A 14198-nucleotide genomic window follows, 5' to 3' on the forward strand; every position below is an offset into this window, starting at 1 on the left:
ACTCAGGATTTATTTCCTTCATGTTTATATTCCACAGTATTTATTAATAAAGCAGAAGTTTGTTATAATTTTTTAAAAAATTGAAAATAAACATTTGTAACTATTTATGCTAAATAAAATGTAACTGAATAATTTTTGAATAAAAAAACCTATAACCATATTTCTCTCTCATCTCAACAGGAGAAGAGATCCTTGCTCCCCTTTAGGACTTGTTTGCATAGTCTCAACAAAAATGACTATTTAGAGAATTGCCATTTAAGCTCTATATCAAATGTAAACAGATTCATTCTTGTTTAATTGTAGCGCTCTTTCCTTCTCCTTTTAATTTTCAAAGTTTCCTAGCACACTCTCTTTTCCTACTTGTCCCTGAATTTCTGAGATACTAGCCTAGGGCTTCTGAAGGGTCAGTGCACCAAGCAGGTCTCACTTTTTAAAAAATTTTGAATTAACTTTTAAAAGAACTTCCTCTTAAAAAAAAAAAAAAAAACAACACCCATGGAAACAGGTTATATAGTCCTTGTTTTGAGAAAACTTGCCAGGAGAGACAATGGAGAAATATTAAAATGCAGAATATCAAAGGGCTGGATTTAGCCTTGCTTCTGATATTTGGACTACAGGCAGTCCCCGGGTTACATGGATCCGACTTACATCGGATCCCTACTTACAAACAGGGTGAGGCAACCCTGTACTAGCTGCTTCCCCGCAGCAGACCAGGGAGACGCGAAGCTAGTGCTCCCCCCCCCGCCCCCCCCCGATGACCAGGGAGACGCAGAGTAGCTTTTCTCAGCAGACATCTCAGCTTGAGAATAAAGGACTGAGGGAAGTGAGGTTTGGGAGAATAAAACTGAGCTCTGGAGAAATGTTTGGCTAGAGTTTCCCCTACAATATGTACCAGTTCCGACTTACATACAAATTCAACTTAAGAACAAACCTACAGTCCCTATCTTGTACGTAACCCGGGGACTGCCTGTATATCGACCATACAGACTGAGAGAACTGGTAAAACATAGCACAGCAAACCTCTTGCCATTATGAAAAGGTGATAACAGGAGTTCTTTGCATCAGCAGACATAGGGGAAGGGTGCGAAGACTTTGTGCTTTTCTGCACTAAACCCAAAGTTGATTTTAACAAACTTGTTGCAGATATTTTAAGTATCAAAGGCATAGGTGGTCTTCTTACACCCCAGAATTTTGGTTTTGGAAACAATATTTTATTGAAAACAACAAACAGGTCCTTCTGACAAACAACGTAATGATGAAAATGTTATTTTAAGGGTCATTCATACTCCTACACAAATTCCAAGATAACTGAATTATTAAAGTGAAATCTAGAGCAGGTAGGCCATGCAGCTGAAATAAACAGGTAGGGTAAAACAAACGATTGAGTGTGGCTATGAGAAGCAGTGAGGCAAAACAGCCATGGACTGGTCTACATACCAACTGGAACTAAAATAACTTATTGAAATTCACGTCTCTGTTACCTCAAAACAAATCTGCATACAGACGCTTTATTTTGGACTACAGGTTGACCTTCTTTAGTCTGGGCCAGGAGGGGTCCCAGCAGGAAGTTGGGACCCCCCCGTAGACAGGGGCTGCTACCAGCTGGACAGGCAGCGCCACTCAGTCCCGGTGCTGCAGCTCAACAATTTAAAATGAAGTAGGAACTGGGGGGAGGAAGCTGCCCAGCTTCAACTGCCTTTTAAACTGAAGAGCCGCAGCGGGGTTTGGTCCCAGCGCGAGCCAGGACTGAGAGGGGCTGCCTTCCCATATTGAGTAATCGATACAAATTTTATCCACTACTCAACTACTAAAATAACCTCAATTTAACATCCCTAAACAGGACACTAGCAATCCCAAAGAAGTGAGATTTGCACTAAAATAATGGGGACAGTTTTAATTACAACCAATGTAGTTATTTTAGTTCCAGCCTGTGTATTGACTAGAGATGTTAAACATTCATCGATTACAGGTTTATAAAAATAAATGTGTAATTGCTGAATTTTTTAGCTGTTACTAGTATACATGTGGGGGCAGGCAGGCGTCGCTTTTTAAACCGGCTCCCACATGCTCCCCCCTGCTCCTCACCCCACCCCCACTGCCTCTGTTAGAGGGGCAGCAGCATGGGTGACCGGTGGCTCCCTGGGAGACAGTACACACAGGCAGCTGACTTGAAAGAAGGCTTCCCGCATATACCAGTTCCCATGTGCCACCTCCCACTCCCAGCACTGCTGCCTCTCTATCATCGTTCCCAAGAGGATGGAGAAAGGCTGTTTCACAGTAGGGACGGAGCAATAGTCTCAAGTTACAGTGGGGGAGGTCTAGGTTGGATATTAGGAAGAAATTATTTCACTAGGAGGGCAGTGAAGTACTGGAATGGGTTACCTAGGGAGGTGGTGGAATCTCCATCCCTAGAGGTTTTTAAGTCTCGGCTTGACAAAACCCTGGCAGGGTTGATTTAGTTGGGATTGGTCCTGCCTTGGGCAGGGAGTTGGACTTGATGACCTCCTGAGATCTCTTCCAGCTCTATGATTCTATGAGAGGCAGGCAGGTCTGAGGGAGCTGGTGCTTATGCGGAGCCAGCTTTTAAGCCAGGTCCCACGAAGCACTGCCTCCCACCTTCCTCTCTGCACTGCTGCCTCTCTGGGCAGCGGAGGGAGGCGGTTCTGCAGGAGCCAGCTCCTTACGGGAAGTGGCTCTCGCCCTCCCCCCTGCCCCCACTGTCTCTGATACAGAGGCACCACTGGGGGACTGCAGGTAACTGTTAGGATTAATCGATGAGCCCAGCCTTATTGGTTAATCATGTAAACGAGTACACACTAACATCCTTAGTATTGACAGGACCTAAATAAAAGGTGAGCTAAACTGAAAATAGTCTACTTGACAACTGTCTGTAAACTAAACCACATGATGAACCATTTGGGGCATCCAGGCCTATAATATTCCTGGCCAAGATGACAACCAATTAGTGCTTATTTTAATAAGATTAATTTCAAACCTTATCTTCGTCTTAATAGAAAATATACCACACCCTCTCCCATACTGAAATTCCCACAGTACATGAGCACTGCAGTTTTCTGGCAACCCCTTCTCATGGGTGTCAGAAAACAAGGCAAGGGACCAGCAAATACACAGAGTATCATCACTTTTAATGGTTACACTGCAAGCACCCTGAACTGCCAGGGTAGCATCTTAGAGGGGGTTGGGTGATCCAAATCAAAGTAGCTCACACAACAGGATATGTTAATACGAGAGTGCAATAGCAGAACCCAATGGAATACATTACAGTATTATCCCAGGATATCAGGTCCACTGTACTTCCTTACGGGAATCAGAAACTCAGTATCTAAACCAGGGATGGGCAAATACCAGCCCACCGGCTGGATCCAGTCTGTCAGAGTCAGCACCTGGCGGGCTCCCACACCGCTGTAACCGCCATATTTACCTGCACAGATATGGAGGAGCACCGCATCTGTTGGCCACCGATCACCGTTCCCAACTAATGGGAATCATGACCCCCCCCCATACCTGTGAAAGTGAGGTAAATACAGTGTCAGCGGCTCAAAGGGGGCTAATGCTGCGGAAATGCTGCTATTTTATTGTCCACACCTGATCTAAACCAAAGCCTGCCAACAGTTTCTCAAGTTCTATAATGCACCCGAGTCCTTTTTTTCAATCATGTCCCACCAAATCTTCACAAATTTTCCCCTTTCAAATCACTTCTTAGAAGCCCACTGGATCTACACTGTTTATCCCAACTATAGCTTACTGTCCATTTACTCTACTTATTTGTGCCATTACCATGAAATCTTGCAAAAAGATTGGTGAGCATTAAGTAGGCTTTATAAACTATAACGCGACACATCCATAAAGCTCTCTAAATAGACCACACTAATTGCATATGTACAGGATTCTGATATGTGGACATAAGTCTCTCAAAAACCCTAAAGACAGAATAACGGTTTCTTGCATTTAGTAAGACTTTTAGGCAGAGCACATGTACGATTCTACAGAAGAATCTCTAAGTCACAGGAGCTGACGCCCCATTGTCACCCACACAATGTTATGAGTTAGCAACAGAACTGCGCCCTAACAGGCATGCTAAGGGTTCCAGTAGTTACCGCCTTTCAGCAACAACACGTGGTTCGAACAAAATACAGGTCTATGTAGCACTTTAAAGACTAACAAGATGGTTTATTAGGTGATGAGCTTTCGTGGGCCAGACCCACTTCCACTATTTGCTCTGAGGAAGTGGGTCTGGCCCACGAAAGCTCATCACCTAATAAACCATCTTGTGAGTCTTTGAAGTGCTGCCCAGTCCTGCCTTGTGTCTCAGCTGCACCAGACTAACCCGGCTGCATCTCGATCGCTATTCGGCACGAGGCTCGCTGCGCTACGTCTCGCAGCTCTGTCGGTCGGCAGCGAGCGGCTGTTTGTGGCTCGGTCTCAGCGGGCGGCCACGTGCCATCCCCGCTCACGGGCCGCCGGCGCGAGGAGGCGGAAGCGGCGGTTGGTGCCAATTCCCTGTGGGGGGGGGGGGGGGGCTCAGCGCTGCTCGCCGGGAACAGGCCCCCGGGGCTTCCCTCCGCGCCTCGGCCTGGCGGGGGGGCGGGCTCCTGGTCCGGCCAGGGGCGACCCCGCTCTGCCCAGCGTGAGGGGCCGGGCGCGCGGCGCGGCGGGGCCCGTCCCCACTTACAGGCCTGGCGGGCGCTGCCCTCCTGCGGGGCCGGGGCCGTTTCCTGCCCCACCGGCGGGGCCGCTTCCGGGGCCGCAGAAGGCTCTGCCGACGCCAGCTAGCGGTATGGCCCCCGCTAACCCGGAAACACAACCTCCGAGCGGAAGTGACGGAGACAGCAAAGCCGGGGCCAAACGCCGTTGGCCTCGGGGGGGGGGGGGGTAGACGTTGCACTCTGCGCATGCGCGCGGAACGTGGCCGCACCGTGCCCCCGCCCTGGCCAAGGCGCCTCGTTCGGGTGCCTCAGACCGCGGAGCGATGCGCGGGGGCCACTCGGCCAACGAGTAACTAGCCGCCGCGCAGGCCCCGCCCCCTCCGCGCGTAACGGAAAACAGCGGGGCGGCCTGCGGCTCTCGAGGCCAACGGCTGCGGCGTCAGGTCCCGCGCGAGCACAGGGCCCCGCCCCGCCGGCCCGGCGCTCTGGACTGGTGGGGGCCAGGGCCCAGCCCGCCCTGAGCAGCCCCCGAAGAGACGGGGACTGGCTTTTAAGCTGCCCCAGCCCCTGCTGCCCCGCCCCCTTTGCTGCCTCTGTTGCGGAGGCAGCAAGGTGGGAAGCGAGCGGTCGAATAGTGACCCAGCTGTCCAGTAAGCCAGGCTCACCGGGGAGTTGGCTACTAGCCAGGGTGCACAAGAGCGGCCGTACTGGGTCAGACCACAGGGCCATCTAGCCTCACCCCTTGTCACTTACATCCCTGCGCAGGACTACTGGTTTCTCTGTAATTGCTTAGTGAAATTCCGTTGTAGAACAATGGCTACTTTTTAAATCGATGAATGAGTGACCTGGCAAGTTAAAATGTTCCCCTACAGGTTAAGTGTGTTGCCATTTCCGAGGTATGATTTGTGTCCATTTATCCTTTGTCATAGAGACTGACCAGTTTGGCCAATATAAGAGGTATGACATAAGAAAGACCCAACAAATGCAGCCAAGAAAATAGTGTAATTAAGATAAATTTGCATCCCAGATTTCTCATACTGGGTTATTTCAATATGGCTATGTCTATACTGGGCCTGTTTTGTGCAAGAAATATGCAAATGAGGCTGTCTAGAATATTGCTGAGCCTCATTTGCATAATTTACAAGGCTCCATTTTTGCACAAGAGGTTTTTGCGCAAGAGCCATTCTTCCTCATTTTTTCAGGAAGAACGGCTCTTCTGCAAAAGCCCCTTGTGCAAAAATGGAGCCTTGTTAATTATGCAAATGAGGCTCAGCAATATTTTACACAGCCTCATTTGCATATTTCTTGCACAAAACAGGCACAGTATAGACATAGCCTACCTGTTTCTCGGGGACACAAGTTGCTAACCTACAGTAGACCAGGGATTTACTTGGTTCAGTACTTTGCCTCCAAACAATGACCAGGATCAGATGTTTCAAGGGGAAAGGTATTCTTAATAATGGAGATTGCCTATCTCCTAGAACTGGAAGGGACCTTGAAAGGTCATTGAGTCCAGTCCCCTGCCTTCACAGCAGGACCAAGTACCACCCCTGACAAATTTTTGCCCAAATCCCTAAATGGCCTCTACAAGGATTGAACTCACAACCCTGGGTTTAGCAGGCCAATGTAGAATTCATGCTGGGGTTTTCTATAGTGCTCGTCACTGTAATTGGTCACTATTTCCCATGTAAATTATGCATGCACTTAGTTAACTTTCTGTTGATACACTTTGGTTGTTCCTTTCTGCCACACATTAATCTTGGTCATTGTAGCAAAACTTATAAAAGAGGATGGTTTTGCAATGTGTCCCAAACATGGTCAGACTCTCTAAAGGAGAGCAGGCCAATCTGAACTCATTTTATACCCTTCAGTCTCTGGCTTTCATGTGCTTCATTTTGTGCTTTGTGGGATCTGTTGTTTCAGAGAAGTGCAGACAGCTACCCCTTGTATAGCCTAAAAAGGGCAGAACAAGTGAAAACACAACTTGCACAGACAATATTTTTTGGGGGGCTGGTATTGGTTCATCAACTGAAATAGGCTGTACCAGCAAACAGATTACTATAGAACTTGAGTTCTTGAACACCTTGGGAATGGAAGTTATTCCTAACTCTGAAAAAAACATTTATGGTTCTTTCAAAGTTTTACAATTGAAATTGACTTATTACAGCTTTTATTTTTTACTATGCAGTGGCCCGCTGACCAATTCCTCCCTTCACTTTCCTGTGAACAGCTGATTTGCAGTTTAAGATGAGCTGGGAGGGTAAGGGAGGAGCAAGAAACCAGGTGCACTCAGGGGAGAAGGTGGAGTGGAGCCCGGAAGAGGTGGGGCAGGGATATGGGCAAAGGAGTGGGACTGGGAGCAGGGCCTGAAGCACAGGGGAGATCTAGCACCGCCTGGCTAGAAGGGATGTCAGCGCCTTTGGGTGGTTTCACACTCCTAATCAATATAGTTCTACCTACAACATTTTTAAGTGTAGCCCAGGCATGATGGTATAATGAATGAATGATACATTTGATGATCAAGCTGGTCCTGAATATTTGATAGCTTTATTAGGACAATTATCTTCAATTGGCAATAAAACTGTACAAGGAGTTAGTATGGGGATCAATGCACAGGACACAATGAGTTCAAGGAGACCCACCCCAAAGAGGTGCTGGATTTTTATGTGCTATATGAGTTAGAACCTCTGTACATCTTCAATGCACATAATTGTACAGTGAATTACAGCCTTTTCTCCATGACTTGGTGCAGACGACTTTTAAATGTCCCGAGTGGCAGCTTTCATCACTTTCTTTGAGAAACTATTCCACAAGTGATAACTACTTAAGTCGTGCCTGCCAGCCTTTAACTGGAAGAAATGGACATTGCTGGGAATAATTTGCTTTTCGGTGCGATCCATTTTGACAGACCTAAGTGCACACAAGCCATACAATACAGCCTATTGTGTCTCATTGATTCTATGTACAGAATGCAATCTCCTCCAAAAGGTGGACATTGGCACTGCTGTTTATGGGTCAGTTTGCACTGAGTGCCAATGCTCACATTAGTTGCTATTATCATTATTAGCTGCTAATAATAATAATATTAAGCATGTTCAAAAATCAGATTCCTGGTATATTTTGTGAAATGCAATGTCCATGAATGTGTAATTTACAGTGTCTCAAAGGTATACTGTACTGCAGTACAGAGAATCACTATCATAAATAAAGGGAGACATGGATAAATTTATAATTAAAAATGCACTAGCTATTACAAGGATAATTTATTTACTAATGTGCACTGGAATATATTTTGTGTAATATTTTAAAAGTGACAATAAATAATAGTAAAATGTTATGGCAACTAAAATTATTTTAATAAATATTAGAATTAATTATGCTACACTAACTGCTGCAAAATTCAAATAAAATTATTTAAATAGGAAAACCAAGTTGAAAAATATCACAAACGGTATCTAATAGTTTCAAACACAGGAAAAATATAATACAAATAATAAAGGCTATTCATCTGATAGATCTTCTTTCAGATTAATTTTTAGGTTTCTGAAAAGAGACTTGGGTTCTATTCCCATCTTTACTAACCTGTGTGACCTGATGTAAATACCTGTTGATTTTTAATAACCCTGCCATACATACAGTTTCTCTATAGTTGACGGGGCAAGCAGATTACATTATGAATCCACTTTTATTCCTCTTCTAACTTTGACTAATTTTCATCTAAATTTTCACAATACAACCAGCAATTTGCAGGCCAAAAGCCAGTTTATCTAGCCCAACAGTTTGAGTTATAGGTCACCTCAAATATAATGAGCTATTGTTCCTTCAAACTTTCTACCTATGTAACTGTAACTGAAAAACACTAATTGTAATTACTATAGTTTGTACACGAATAGTTGGCACATATTGTTTATTTGTACTACCATAGCAGCCATGTTCACTAGTCATTGATCACAACCTTGTTATGATTGGTGCTGAACAAACACAATAAAAGGCAATCCTAGCCCCCAAGAGCTTACAATCAAAACAGAAAACGAGACAACAGAGGGATAAAAACATATGGGGAATAAAAGCATATTATTAATTATGACCGACTGGTTTCAGACTGCCGATGGTGTAACTGCTGTCCATTTTTGCAGGCGTCATGGTGAAGGTGAGTTTCTGGAGATCAATGCGGTAGCTTTGTGGATGTTTGCAGGGAGATTCTTGTAAGTGTGAGGGGCAGCACTGTCAAAGGCACAAAGGTGCTTGTTTGAAAATGTAACAAGTGGACAATGGAGGCTGGTGTCAGTGGGCAAGGTGGGAGTTGGCATTTTGACAATGAATGAGAAATGATGGGGATAATCTATGAAGGACCTTGAAAATGAAGACAAGTTGCTTATGTTTGATTTGATAGAGAGGGTACCAATGGAGGGATTCAAAGGGATGACATGATCTCATTGACAATCTAGGAAAAAATATTCCTGCAGCTGCATTTTGAATGGATATGAGCAGTGCATATTTCTATTTAACCAAGAGTAATCTTCTGGCAGAATCCCCCATCAATGCCACATGGCCCTAGTAAGCATATGAGCACCTGTGAGGTCAAAGCCTATAGCACAAAGCCAATTTTCAAGTTAATGGGGTCACTTTTAAAAACTGGCCACATCTCTTGATATGGCTCAGGGTTGGGCCAACCAGGGATTGAGACTGAGGAGCCAGAAAAGGAGGGATGGGAGGGCCAACGGAACCTGGGACACTGACCAGGTCTGCATCCAACCCTGATTCACTACTGGCTGAAGGAAAAGTGGACCCAGCCACCCCATGGGTCATAAGCCCCAAATATCAGTGGTGCAGCGAAGCCTCAAGTTGGCACACCATCACCTCAGTCCCAAGGACGGAAGGTAGGGGGAGCTGGGCACCTCATAGCTCCGAGGCCCAAGAGTAGGGGATCAGAAGAAGCTGGGCACCCCATGGCTTCATACTTGAAGGGTAGAGGATGAGGGGGAATTGGGCACCCCATGGACCAAGCTAAGGATGTTAAGTATTGATTCATTTACTAGTCGATGGACAAAGGTGGAACTCTTGTACATTTCAAAGGGGAAGCACCTGCATGGAGCCTAAATGTACAAGAGTCCCCAGCAGGGGCTCTTGTGCATTTCAAACTGGAAATGCCACATGGAGCCTGGGATCAGCTAGGAAGTCCCAGCTGACCTGGGCTCCATGTGCCCCTGCTGTCTTGGATGTCTTGAAATGTCACAGCGGTGTTTCAAAGCAGCAGCACCACACGGAGCCCAACCCCCACCTCCCATGACTTGCTTTGCTGATAGAGGCAGCAAAGGGGGGGGAGGGTCAAATAGTCCTTAACTTCCTTAGCCTGAGCCCCAAGAGTGGGGGGCAGCTGGGTGCCCCAAGACCCAAGGGTGTGTGTGGGGGAGCTGGGCGCCCCATGACCCGAGCCCCAAGGGTGTGGGGGGGCGAGCTGGGCGCCCCATGACCCGAGCCCCAAGGGTGTGGGGGGGGAGCTGGGTGCCCCAAGGGTGTGTGTGGGGGAGCTGGGCGACCCATGACCCGAGCCCCAAGGGTGTGGGGGGGAGCTGGGCGCCCCATGACCCAAGCCCCAAGGGTGTGGGGGTGGGAGCTGGGTGCCCCATGACCCGAGTCCCAAGGGTGGGGGGGGGGAGCTGGGCGCCCCATGACCCAAGCCCCAAGGGTGTGTGGGGGGGAGCTGGGAGCCCCATGACCCGAGTCCCAAGGGTGGGGGGGGGAGCTGGGCGCCCCAAGACCCGAGCCCCAAGGATGGAGGCTAGTGGGAGCGTGGCACCCCACGGGCCGAGGTCGGGGGGGGAGGGGGGAACCCGGACGGCCCGAGGACGGGGGGGAGGGGGGGAACCGGGCGCCCCACGGCCCGAGGACGGGGGGGGGGAACCGGGCGCCCCACGGCCCGAGGACGGGGGGGAGGGGGGAACCGGGCGCCCCACGGCCCGAGGACGGGGGGGAGGGGGGAACCGGGCGCCCCACGGCCCGAGGACGGGGGGGAGGGGGGAACCGGGCGCCCCACGGCCCGAGGACGGGGGGGAGGGGGGAACCGGGCGCCCCACGGCCCGAGGACGGGGGGGAGGGGGGAACCGGGCGCCCCACGGCCCGAGGACGGGGGGGAGGGGGGAACCGGGCGCCCCACGGCCCGAGGACGGGGGGAGGGGGGGCCCGGGCGCCCCACGGCCCGAGGACGGGGGGGAGGGGGGAACCGGGCGCCCCACGGCCCGAGGACGGGGGGGAGGGGGGAACCGGGCGCCCCACGGCCCGAGGACGGGGGGGAGGGGGGAACCGGGCGCCCCACGGCCCGAGGACGGGGGGGAGGGGGGAACCGGGCGCCCCACGGCCCGAGGACGGGGGGGAGGGGGGAACCGGGCGCCCCACGGCCCGAGGACGGGGGGAGGGGGGCCCGGGCGCCCCACGGCCCGAGGACGGGGGGGAGGGGGGGCCCGGGCGCCCCACGGCCCGAGGACGGGGGGGAGGGGGGAACCGGGCGCCCCACGGCCCGAGGACGGGGGGAGGGGGGCCCGGGCGCCCCACGGCCCGAGGACGGGGGGGAGGGGGGGCCCGGGAGCCCCACGGCCCGAGGACTGGGCACTGGTACGGGCTGCCCGATCCAGTGAGGAGCGAGCCCTCGCCAGGTACTTCACTGTCGCCATGGTAACAGAAGGGGCGGGGCAACAGGGTCCTCGCCCCCTGCCACGTGTCGGTTCGAACACTCCAATCCCAAGTTTGCCGTGAAGGGGCAGCGCTGGAGCGCACAGCGCGTTGGGCCCCGCCCCGCCCCGCCCCGCCCGCTCTGATTGGCGGGTGGGATGGCAGGGCTGCTATCATTGGGCGGAGAAAGCGCGCGTGCTGGAGAGATCCCGCCCCCGAAGGCTCCGAGCTGTCGGGCCTAGCTGCGCGGCTGGGTGACCCCCGGAAGGAGCTGGAGTCCTGCCAAGATGCCTCGACAGAGGCCACGCCCCAAAGGGCGTGGCCTAATAAGGGCGTGGCCTGAGGCCAGGGCAGGGGCGGGGCGTTTGGAAAGGGGCGTGGTGAGGACCGGGTGGGATTTACCTGGGGGTGGGCGGGGCCATGAGGAGAGTGGGCGGGAGGTGAGAGGAGGGGATCCCAGGGGGAGGGGTGGGCAGTTCTGAAGAGGAGGTCAGTGGAAGAGGGCTGTGAAGGTGAGAGGAGGGGGTCAGTGGGGGGTGTGGGGGGCGGGTGAGAGGAGGGGGTCAGTGGGGGGTGTGGGGGGCGGGTGAGAGGAGGGGGTCAGTGGGGGGTGTGGGGGCAGGTGAGAGGAGGGGGTCAGTGCGGGGTGTGGGGGGCGGGTGAGAGGAGGGGGTCAGTGGGGGGTGTGGGGGGCGGGTGAGAGGAGGGGGTCAGTGGGGGGTGTGGGGGGGCGGGTGAGAGGAGGGGGTCAGTGGGGGGTGTGGGGGGCAGGTGAGAGGAGGGGGTCAGTGGGGGGTGTGGGGGGCGGGTGAGAGGAGGGGGTCAGTGCGGGGTGTGGGGGGCGGGTGAGAGGAGGGGGTCAGTGGGGGGTGTGGGGGGCGGGTGAGAGGAGGGGGTCAGTGCGGGGTGTGGGGGGCGGGTGAGAGGAGGGGGTCAGTGGGGGGTGTGGGGGCAGGTGAGAGGAGGGGGTCAGTGCGGGGTGTGGGGGGCGGGTGAGAGGAGGGGATCAGTGCGGGGTGTGGGGGGCGGGTGAGAGGAGGGGGTCAGTGGGGGGTGTGGGGGCAGGTGAGAGGAGGGGATCAGTGCGGGGTGTGGGGGGCGGGTGAGAGGAGGGGGTCAGTGGGGGGTGTGGGGGGGCGGGTGAGAGGAGGGGGTCAGTGGGGGGTGTGGGGGCAGGTGAGAGGAGGGGGTCAGTGCGGGGTGTGGGGGGCGGGTGAGAGGACGGGGTCAGTGGGGGGAGTGGGGGCAGGTGAGAGGAGGGGGTCAGTGGAGGTGTGGGGGGCAGGTGAGAGGAGGGGGTCAGTGCGGGGTGTGGGGGGCGGGTGAGAGGAGGGGGTCAGTGGGGGGTGTGGGGGGGCCGGTGAGAGGAGGGGGTCAGTGGGGGGTGTGGGGGCCGGGTGAGAGGAGGGGGTCAGTGCGGGGTGTGGGGGGCGGGTGAGAGGAGGGGGTCAGTGGGGGGAGTGGGGGCAGGTGAGAGGAGGGGGTCAGTGGAGGGAGTGGGGGCAGGTGAGAGGAGGGGGTCAGTGGAGGTGTGGGGGGCAGGTGAGAGGAGGGGGTCAGTGCGGGGTGTGGGGGGCGGGTGAGAGGAGGGGGTCAGTGGGGGGTGTGGGGGGCAGGTGAGAGGAGGGGGTCAGTGGAGGGAGTGGGGGCAGGTGAGAGGAGGGGGTCAGTGGAGGGAGTGGGGGGCAGGTGAGAGGAGGGGGTCAGTGGAGGTGTGGGGGGCAGGTGAGAGGAGGGGGTCAGTGCGGGGTGTGGGGGGCGGGTGAGAGGAGGGGGTCAGTGGGGGGTGTGGGGGCAGGTGAGAGGAGGGGGTCAGTGTGGGGTGTGGGGGGTGGGTGAGAGGAGGGGGTCAGTGCGGGGTGTGGGGGGCGGGTGAGAGGAGGGGGTCAGTGGGGGTGTGGGGGGCAGGTGAGAGGAGGGGGTCAGTGGAGGGAGTGGGGGCAGGTGAGAGGAGGGGGTCAGTGGGGGGTGTGGGGGGCAGGTGAGAGGAGGGGGTCAGTGGAGGGAGTGGGGGCAGGTGAGAGGAGGGGGTCAGTGCGGGGTGTGGGGGCGGGTGAGAGGAGGGGGTCAGTGGAGGGAGTGGGGGCTGGTGAGAGGAGGGGGTCAGTGCGGGGTGTGGGGGCAGGTGAGAGGAGGGGGTCAGTGGAGGGAGTGGGGGCTGGTGAGAGGAGGGGGTCAGTGCGGGGTGTGGGGGCAGGTGAGAGGAGGGGGTCAGTGGAGGTTGTGGGGGGCGGGTGAGAGGAGGGGGTCAGTGGAGGGAGTGGGGGCAGGTGACAGGAGGGGGTCAGAGGAGTGGGGGGCAGGTGACAGGAGGGGGTCAGTGGAGGTGTGGGGGGCAGGTGAGAGGAGGGGATCAGTGGAGGTGTGGGGGGCAGGTGAGAGGAGGGGGTCAGTGGGGGGTGTGGGGGCGGGTGAGAGGAGGGGTTCAGTGGGGGTTATGGGGTCAGGTGAGAGGAGGGAGTCAGAGGGGGGAGTGGTGGGCAGGTGACAGGAGGGGATCAGTGGGGGGGTGGGAGTAGGTGAGAGGTGATGGTTGGTGGGGGGAAGGGTAGGCAGATCTGAGGAGGGGTCAGTGAAGGAATGGTGGGCAGGTGACAGGATGGAGTCAGCGGGGGGATGGGGTGTGGAGGCAGGTGACAGGAGGGGATCAGTGGGGGGAGTGGAGGGCAGGTGAGAGGAGGGGGTCAGTGGGGGATGTAGGGGCAGGGGACAGGAGGAGAGATGGTGGGGTGACAGGAGGAGGTCAGTGGGGGGAGTGGAGGGGTAAGAGGATGGGGGTGGGTGTGGAGGCAGGTGAGAGGAGGGGGTCAGTGGGGGGAGTGGAGGGCAGTAAGAGGATGGGGTCAGTAGGGGGTGTGGAGG

At 54.2% G+C, this 14198-nt stretch overlaps 1 protein-coding gene across 9 annotated transcripts in view; it reads right to left on the bottom strand.

Moving 5' to 3' along the window:
• Window positions 1-4849, bottom strand: part of MAPKAP1 (MAPK associated protein 1) — a 176417-nt gene extending 171568 nt beyond the window's left edge. For 5 of the 9 annotated variants that reach the window (XM_075905711.2, XM_075905714.2, XM_075905710.2 and 2 more), the window contains exon 1: window positions 4694-4849. The gene's annotated coding sequence lies outside the window, so the exon portion shown is untranslated. The other 4 variants (XM_075905706.2, XM_006116907.5, XM_075905707.2 and 1 more) reach the window with 4 other exon arrangements.
• Window positions 4850-14198: the final 9349 nt, after the last annotated feature.

The sequence above is a fragment of the Pelodiscus sinensis genome, chromosome 23 (assembly GCF_052426305.1).
Source record: "Pelodiscus sinensis isolate ZL-2025 chromosome 23, ASM5242630v1, whole genome shotgun sequence".
In the NCBI taxonomy this organism is placed as follows: Eukaryota; Metazoa; Chordata; order Testudines; family Trionychidae; genus Pelodiscus; species Pelodiscus sinensis.